Source organism: Meriones unguiculatus, chromosome X (genome assembly GCF_030254825.1).
Source record: "Meriones unguiculatus strain TT.TT164.6M chromosome X, Bangor_MerUng_6.1, whole genome shotgun sequence".
Lineage (NCBI taxonomy): Eukaryota > Metazoa > Chordata > Mammalia > Rodentia > Muridae > Meriones > Meriones unguiculatus.
This window is the reverse complement of record NC_083369.1, coordinates 80,178,605-80,185,608: the sequence shown is the minus strand read 5'-3', so window position 1 is coordinate 80,185,608 and position 7,004 is coordinate 80,178,605. Positions and strand designations below refer to the sequence as shown.

General features: G+C 42.1%; 1 pseudogene; it reads right to left on the bottom strand.

Annotated features, from left to right (window-relative positions):
- Positions 1-2,422: 2,422 nt before the first annotated feature.
- Positions 2,423-6,409, bottom strand: LOC110542357 (SIN3-HDAC complex-associated factor-like; annotated as a pseudogene).
- Positions 6,410-7,004: the final 595 nt, after the last annotated feature.

Below are 7,004 nucleotides of genomic sequence, written 5' to 3'. Positions count from 1 at the left end.
GCAACAGAATTCTAAGGCAACCATGTACAGCTCCCTCTATGAGAGGTCTGAAGTGGTTCTATTGTTTTTCCTGAACTTTGAGAAGAGGCAATCAGACAACTTTAGTCGGTTTCTCCCAAAAAGCCCTCACTGAGATCTAGAGGTGAGGAGCTCCGTATAGCTTTCTTGATGCTCAGAAACCCAACTCCAAGAAGCCAGACCAACCAGCTTAGCCTCAACACACAACTGTTTTCTGCTAGTCAACTTTAAATAGTGAAAGAAAAACAAGACAACAACAAAACTCCAAACCCTAATAAGGTTATGTCAAGGCAAAGAGCTGTAGATAAAACCTTCACAAAGGTCAACTGAGGTAGGAAATCCAGAGCTAGCACTGAATTAGGTGTATTTCAGTGAATCCCAGACAGTTGTGTAACACCAGCCAATTATTTACATGCTCCAAGCCCTCTATAAAATGTCTCAAGCAGCAACAACTGTGCCCATGCATTCCCAGGACTTGCATACTCTGTTTAAGTATTTTCCAGCCCCTGTATTCTCTACTGTGTAGTGATGCTTTGGTATGATCCCTGTGTGAATGTTCACATCCTATAGGCTTGCCTACCCAGGAGCTTGCTTCTGATTTAGAATATTCACATAAAGTCTTTTATCAGATATTGAGATAAGGGAGGGGACATGTGCTTCTTTTGTGTTCAGAACTTGCTTCCTCCTTCCTCCTTCAAGCTTTTGCAGAAAGCTCAATATGTCCTGCTTAGTAATCAGTAGTACGGTTCTGAATCATCAGAACCTTGACAACACCTTGGAATTTAAATTTTAAATATTTGTTATTATTGTCATCTATTACAATTTGTTGCCCCCTCCCTTGTCTTCTCCTAATCCCACTTTCCCTCCCTCTACTCTACCTATCCCCCCCCCCTTACTCCACTGATAAGGGAGGTCCTTCTCCCATTCTATTTGACCCTAGCCTATCTCATCAGGACTGGTTGCATTGTCTTCCTCTGTGGCCTGGCAAGGCTGCACCACGCAGAGGGAAGTGATCAGAGAGCCTGTCACTGAGTTCATGCTAGAGACAGCTCCTGCTCCCCTTACTAGGGACCCCGCTTGGAAACTGACTCTACGGGCTACATCTGAGCAGGGGTTTTAGGTACTCTCTATACATGGCCCTTGGTTGTGCAGGGCACCAAGAACTCAGATTTTTTTTTTTTTTGGCTCTGTCTCCTTTTGGAGCTCCTGTCCCCTCCAGGTCTTTCTATCTCCCCCTTCCTTCATAAGATTCCCTGCACTCTATCCAAAGTTTGGCTATGTGTCTCAGCCTCTGCTTTGCTCCCTCAATCAATAAAGTCTTTCAGAGGCCATCTGTGGTAAGCTCCAATCTTGTTCTCTGTCTTCTGCTTCTAATATCTATCGCATTTGTCTTTCTGAATGAAGATTGCACATTTTCCCTAGGGTCTTCTTTGTTGTTTAACTTCTTTAGGAGTATAGATTTTTAGTATGTTTATCCTATATTATATGGGTAATATCCACTTATGAGTGAGTGTATACCATCTGTGTCTTTCTGCTTCTTGGATACCTCACTCATTTGGCACTTTTTCAGAAAATTAGGAATAGCGCTACCTCAAGATCCAGCTATAACACTCTTAAACATATATTCAAAATATGCTCAAGTATACAACAAGGACATTTGTTCAACCATATTCATAGCAGCTCTATTCATAATATCCAGAAACTGGAAACAACCTAGATGTCCCTCAACAGAGGGATGGATATAGAAATTGTGGTACATTTACACAATGGAATACTACTCAGCTATTAAAAACAAGGAAATCATGAAACTTGCTGGCAAATGGTGGGAACTAGGAAAGCATTTAAGTTTTTTTTTTCTTTTTTGATTTGGGTGTGTTTCTTTTTTTATTTTATTAATTACACTTTATTCATTTTTTTATCCCCCCCAGCATTTAAATTTTTAACTACCACTAGGGGCAGATCATGCTACTGGGTTATGACAAAGCATCATGGGGGAAAACAAAGTAGCCATCCATTTAAAAATGCTCCAATCACTGCCTCTCCACAAAAGACTAAGTTACCTATCGGTTATCACACAACAAATCCCATCTCTGTCCTGTGAAATTCCCCTAATTTCATTCATTAGAGGGGATAAAACAAAAGACTTAAGGAGCACTTTAGAGCATCATTCAGCTTTCTTATGAAATACTCTGCATCTTAAATATTATGTACACTTCTCTTTTCTTACAGTAAGCTACAAACTGCCTTCACAGTTTGTTGTGTGATGGTTAAGGAGAGTAACCCATTAAGAACTATTCTAGAAAATGTCTTTTGACAGAAGCAGTTATCCAAATTAAAAACAGGAAGGTCAGTTTGTTGTTTTGTGGTCTTTTCAAAGTTTAAATTTCTTGTATATGAACCTCAGTCACCACTTTTGAGTGGAGATGGGCAGAGACACCAGGCCCTGCTCCACGGGCTTCTTGACAGTGGCTTTCTTTCTGCTGCAGCTTGAAGAGATGCTTGTCAAAGAGGACTTCCGCAAAGCGGCCCTTTATAGATGATCCTACAACAGACTTTCTGTCTTTTCCAGTAGATAAGATCTAAAATGGAAAACAATGGAGTTCTTTTAAAGCTGGAATCTATCTCTGCATCTGAGCCATCATCTTACTGGTTACTGTAGAACAAAAACTGTGCTGGCAAGGCACTTGAGGTGGTGCTCTGAGTATCCGAATTGTGGTGTTTAAATTCCTTTTGCAGTTTACTGATTTGGTTGCTTTTCATATAGTTTCCACACAGAGTTTTCACTTTATTTCATTTCAATGTTGTCTTTAGACAGGGTCCTGCTCTTGCATTTAGCACATGGTTCCATTTTTTTTTAAACTTTCTTTTTCTTTTTTTATTTATCCTGCTGGCAACTTCTTCCATCTTTTCACAAGCAGCACACACATACTGCAGATGTTTCCAGAGCAAATGTCATGCAACCCGAAGCAGCTCTGGAAGTCCTTTTGGTAATGCTTCCTGTCTTTAAATTGGACTTGGCCCCAGGACTTGGCCTATACAGCAGCCCTCTATGCTCTTATACATCTTCGGCTTGTAAAAACCAAATATCTTCTCCTCTGTGCAATAGCTCCCAAGGGCAGGAGCTTCCCCAAGGTGCACACTGCATCAGGCCACACCCTGCAAGCTCTCCTTCTGCCCACACTGTTGAACTGGACTTTTTATCTTTTTTGATTGCTTGATTGCTTTTCTTGCACTTGACTAGCACTCATTCATTTCTTTAAGAACCTCATTGAGAATAGATAGCCTTTGTTAGTTAAAATTTCAGGAAAGTATTCTCTGCTGAAAATGTGATTTTTATCTGCTATTTCTACTCAACTTATTGTAATGTTTAGTTAAAAATCATATAAAATTGGGAGTAATTTCCTGTATAATTTTAAAAATTAGGCTTGGTTTTTGTTGCTACAAAGATTTGAAATAGAACTGCAGAAAGAGAGGAAGAGAGCTGTAGTTTGAATTAATTGAGAGTTAAAATATCTGGTGATTAGGAGTGAAATAGGGAATTGGCTTTTTTAAAAAAATAGTATATACTTATTTTTTAACATTATTAAGCGTATTTTTATATTTTCTTTTTTTACTTTTATTTTATTAATTATAGTTTATTCACTTTGTATCCCAGCTGTAGCCCTCTCCCCAACACCTCCCAATCCCACCCTCCCTCCCTCTTCTTCTCCTGTGCCACTCCCCCAGTCCAATGATAGAGGAGGTCTTCCTCTCCTTCCATCTGACCATAGTCTATCAGGTCTCATCAGGACTGGCTTCTTCATCTTCCTCTGTGGCTTAGTAAGGCTGCTCTCACCTCAGGTGGAGGTGATCCAAGAGCCAGCCCATGAGTTCATGTCACAGATCGTCCCTGGTCCTATTATTGGGGAACCTTCTTGGATAATGAGCTGTCTTGAGCTACTTCTGTTCAGGGGTTCTAAGTTATCTCCATGCATGGTCCTTGTTTGCAGTATCAGTCTCAGAAATGACACCTGTACCCATATTTTTTGGTTCTGTTGCTCCCTTTGTGGAGCTCCTGTTCCCTCCAGGTCTTTCTATCTCCCCCTTCTTCCATAAGTTTCTCTGCACTCTGCCCAAAGTTTGGTTATACATCTCAGCATATGTTTTGATACCCTGCTGGGTGAAGTCTTTCAGAAGCCTTCTGAGATAGGCTCTTTCCCTGTTCCCTGTTTTCTCCCTCTTTCGATGTCCATCTCATTTGCCTTTCTGAATGAAGATTGAACATCTCACCCAGGGTCCTCCTTCTTGCTTAACTTCCTTAGGTGTACAGATTTTAGCATGATTATCCTATATTATATATCTAACATCCACTTATAAGCGAGTATATACCATGTGTGTCTTTCTAGTTCTGGGATACCTCACTCAGGATGATCTTTTCTAGATCCCACCATTTGCCTGCAAATTTCATCATTTCTTCTTTAAAAATTTCCTGAATAACCTTTTAGCCAATGTAGCTCATGCCTTAGATGTACAAAAAAGGAATTAATGCTCAACTAAAAGGAGGCTTGATGGTGTTCAATCAGACGATTGACCTCGTGCAGGAGCAAATTGATACCCTATGGCAAATCGCTCAACGTGGCTGTCAATGAAAGTATGCTGGACTTTGAGTCACTAGCATACAACATGAGAATTTTCCCTGTGCTGCAAATCTGTCTAAACAATTGTCTAGCTATATTTTAGGTAATTGGACTGGAGAATTCGATACTACGATGGAGCAGCTGAGAGTGGCCATTGTCACGGTAAATTCTACCAGAGTGGACGCAGGACTAGCCACAGGATTGTCATCATGGATTGCTGCAGCCATGAATCATCTGAAGGAATGGGCAGTCATGGGAGCGTTAGCAGGCCTTCTGGTGTTGGTCTCCTTGGTTTGCCTGTGGTATATATGCAAGATTAGAGTCTCACAACAGGGTAATGCAGCCATGATCATTCAGGCCTTTATAGCCATTGAAGCAGGACAGTCTCCCCAAACATGGTTGGCTACCATAAAAAGCTAAAATGTTACGCTCAGGATGCGAGGCTAAGCACTGCACTCAGGGTCAGCCGCTTTGGACCCAGAGAAGAGCATGTCTGATTGCATGCGGGTTGATGCCCCAGGTCCTGCCTCTGAGAAAAAGGTATTGGACGGGTCTGATGCTCTTTGGGTGGATGACACCTAAATGAACATCGGTACAAAGTCCCAATTTATTTCTAATATCAGAGATCAGACCTCTATTCTTGCCTGATGCGTCTAAAACAAAAAGGGGGAGCTATAGAGAGCTGCGTAATGCCACGCCTTAAAGATGGAGCTGGTTTCCGCCTTCCACCTACCCGATGGTGAGTGCTCTCTGTCACGAACAACTCCACATTTGGCTAAGGCTGAGGATCTGGCTTGCTTCTATGTATGTGGACCTATCTGCATTGCCCACGTGGCATGCTGGGCCTGGCTACCCAGAGGCTATTTAAGCTGTGGGCTGGCTTTCCCCAGGGTCAGATGATAGTTCAAGGTTCCTGAATAAACTGCATTGAAAAAAAAATTATTTATTTACTTTACATCCTGATTGAGGCTTCCCTCTTCCCCTACCAGTGCCCTTCTTTCCAATACCACCCTAACTTCTAGTCCTTCCCTTCTTCTCAAAAATGCTCAGAAGAAGGGAGGCATCCTTTTGATATCAACCAACTTCAACACATCCAGGCAAATTCTCCTCAACCAAGGCTAGACAAGGCAGCCCACCTAGGGGAAAGAGATATGAAGACAGGTTTACAGAGATGTCCACATGGCTGATTCCAGTTCTCTCTTCCCCATACTCTCTCAACAACCCCTCCACACTCCCTGTTAGGAGTCCCATATGAAGACAAAGCTTCACAACTGTTACATATATGCTGAGGACCTAGGTCTCTCCCATGTGTCCTCTTTGTTTGGTTGTTTAGTCTCTGTTGGTGCCTATGGGCCCAAGTTTGTTGGTTCTGTATGTTTTCTCATGGTTCCCTTATCTTCTCTGGTTCCTTTAATCCTTCATCCCCCTCTTCCACATATTTCTTCAGGTTCTCACTAATGTTTGGTAGTGGGTTTCCACAGCTGTTTTGATTAGTTGCTGGGTGAAGCCATCCAGATGACAGCCATTCCAGGCACCTTTCTAGAAGTATAGCAGAATATTTTTAATAGTGTCAAGAGTGTGTTCTTTCTCAGGGCATAGGTTTCAAGCTGGGCCAGTCCCTGGTAGGCCATTCCATTAATCTCTGCTCCATTTTTAACTCTGTACATCTTGTTGGTAGGAGAGATTTGAGGGCTTGTTTTATGGATGGGCTGGTGTCTCAGTTCCTCCATTGGAGGTCTTTCCTGGGAACAGAAGGTAACCATTTCAGGCTCCATGTCCCCCATTGCTAGGTGCTCTAGCCATGGAGCCATCATTGCCCTAGATTTCTAGCTTGTCTCAGAGATGCCCCCATGACTGATTCCAGTTCTATCTCCCCATGCTCTCTCAATGCCCCCACTTGAACCCACTTGCCCCTCTCTCCAACCCGACCCACCCTGTTTCTTCCCTTCATCCAACCTCCTCCCCTGATGCCCACTCTTCTTGTGTCCAGTTGGTCTCTCCTTGTTACTTAGCTTCTTTGGGTCTGGTTATCCAGAACTTCATAGCTGCTATGCACCTTTAAGTGAGTACATATCATGTGTGTCTTTCTGGGTCTGGCGCCATTCTAGTTCCATCCATTTGCCTCCAAATTTCAAGATTTCCTTGTTATGAATAGCGAAGTAGTTTTTCATTGTGAAAATATACCATAGTTTCTTTATCCATTCTCCAGTTGAAGAACATCTGGGCTATTTTCAGTTTCTGGCTATTATGAATAAAGCTGCTATGAATATAGTTGAGCAAGTGTCCTTGTTGTATGGTGGAGTGTATTTTGGGTATATGTGCAGGAATAATATAGCTTGTTCTTTAGGTAGAACTATTCCTAAATGTCTG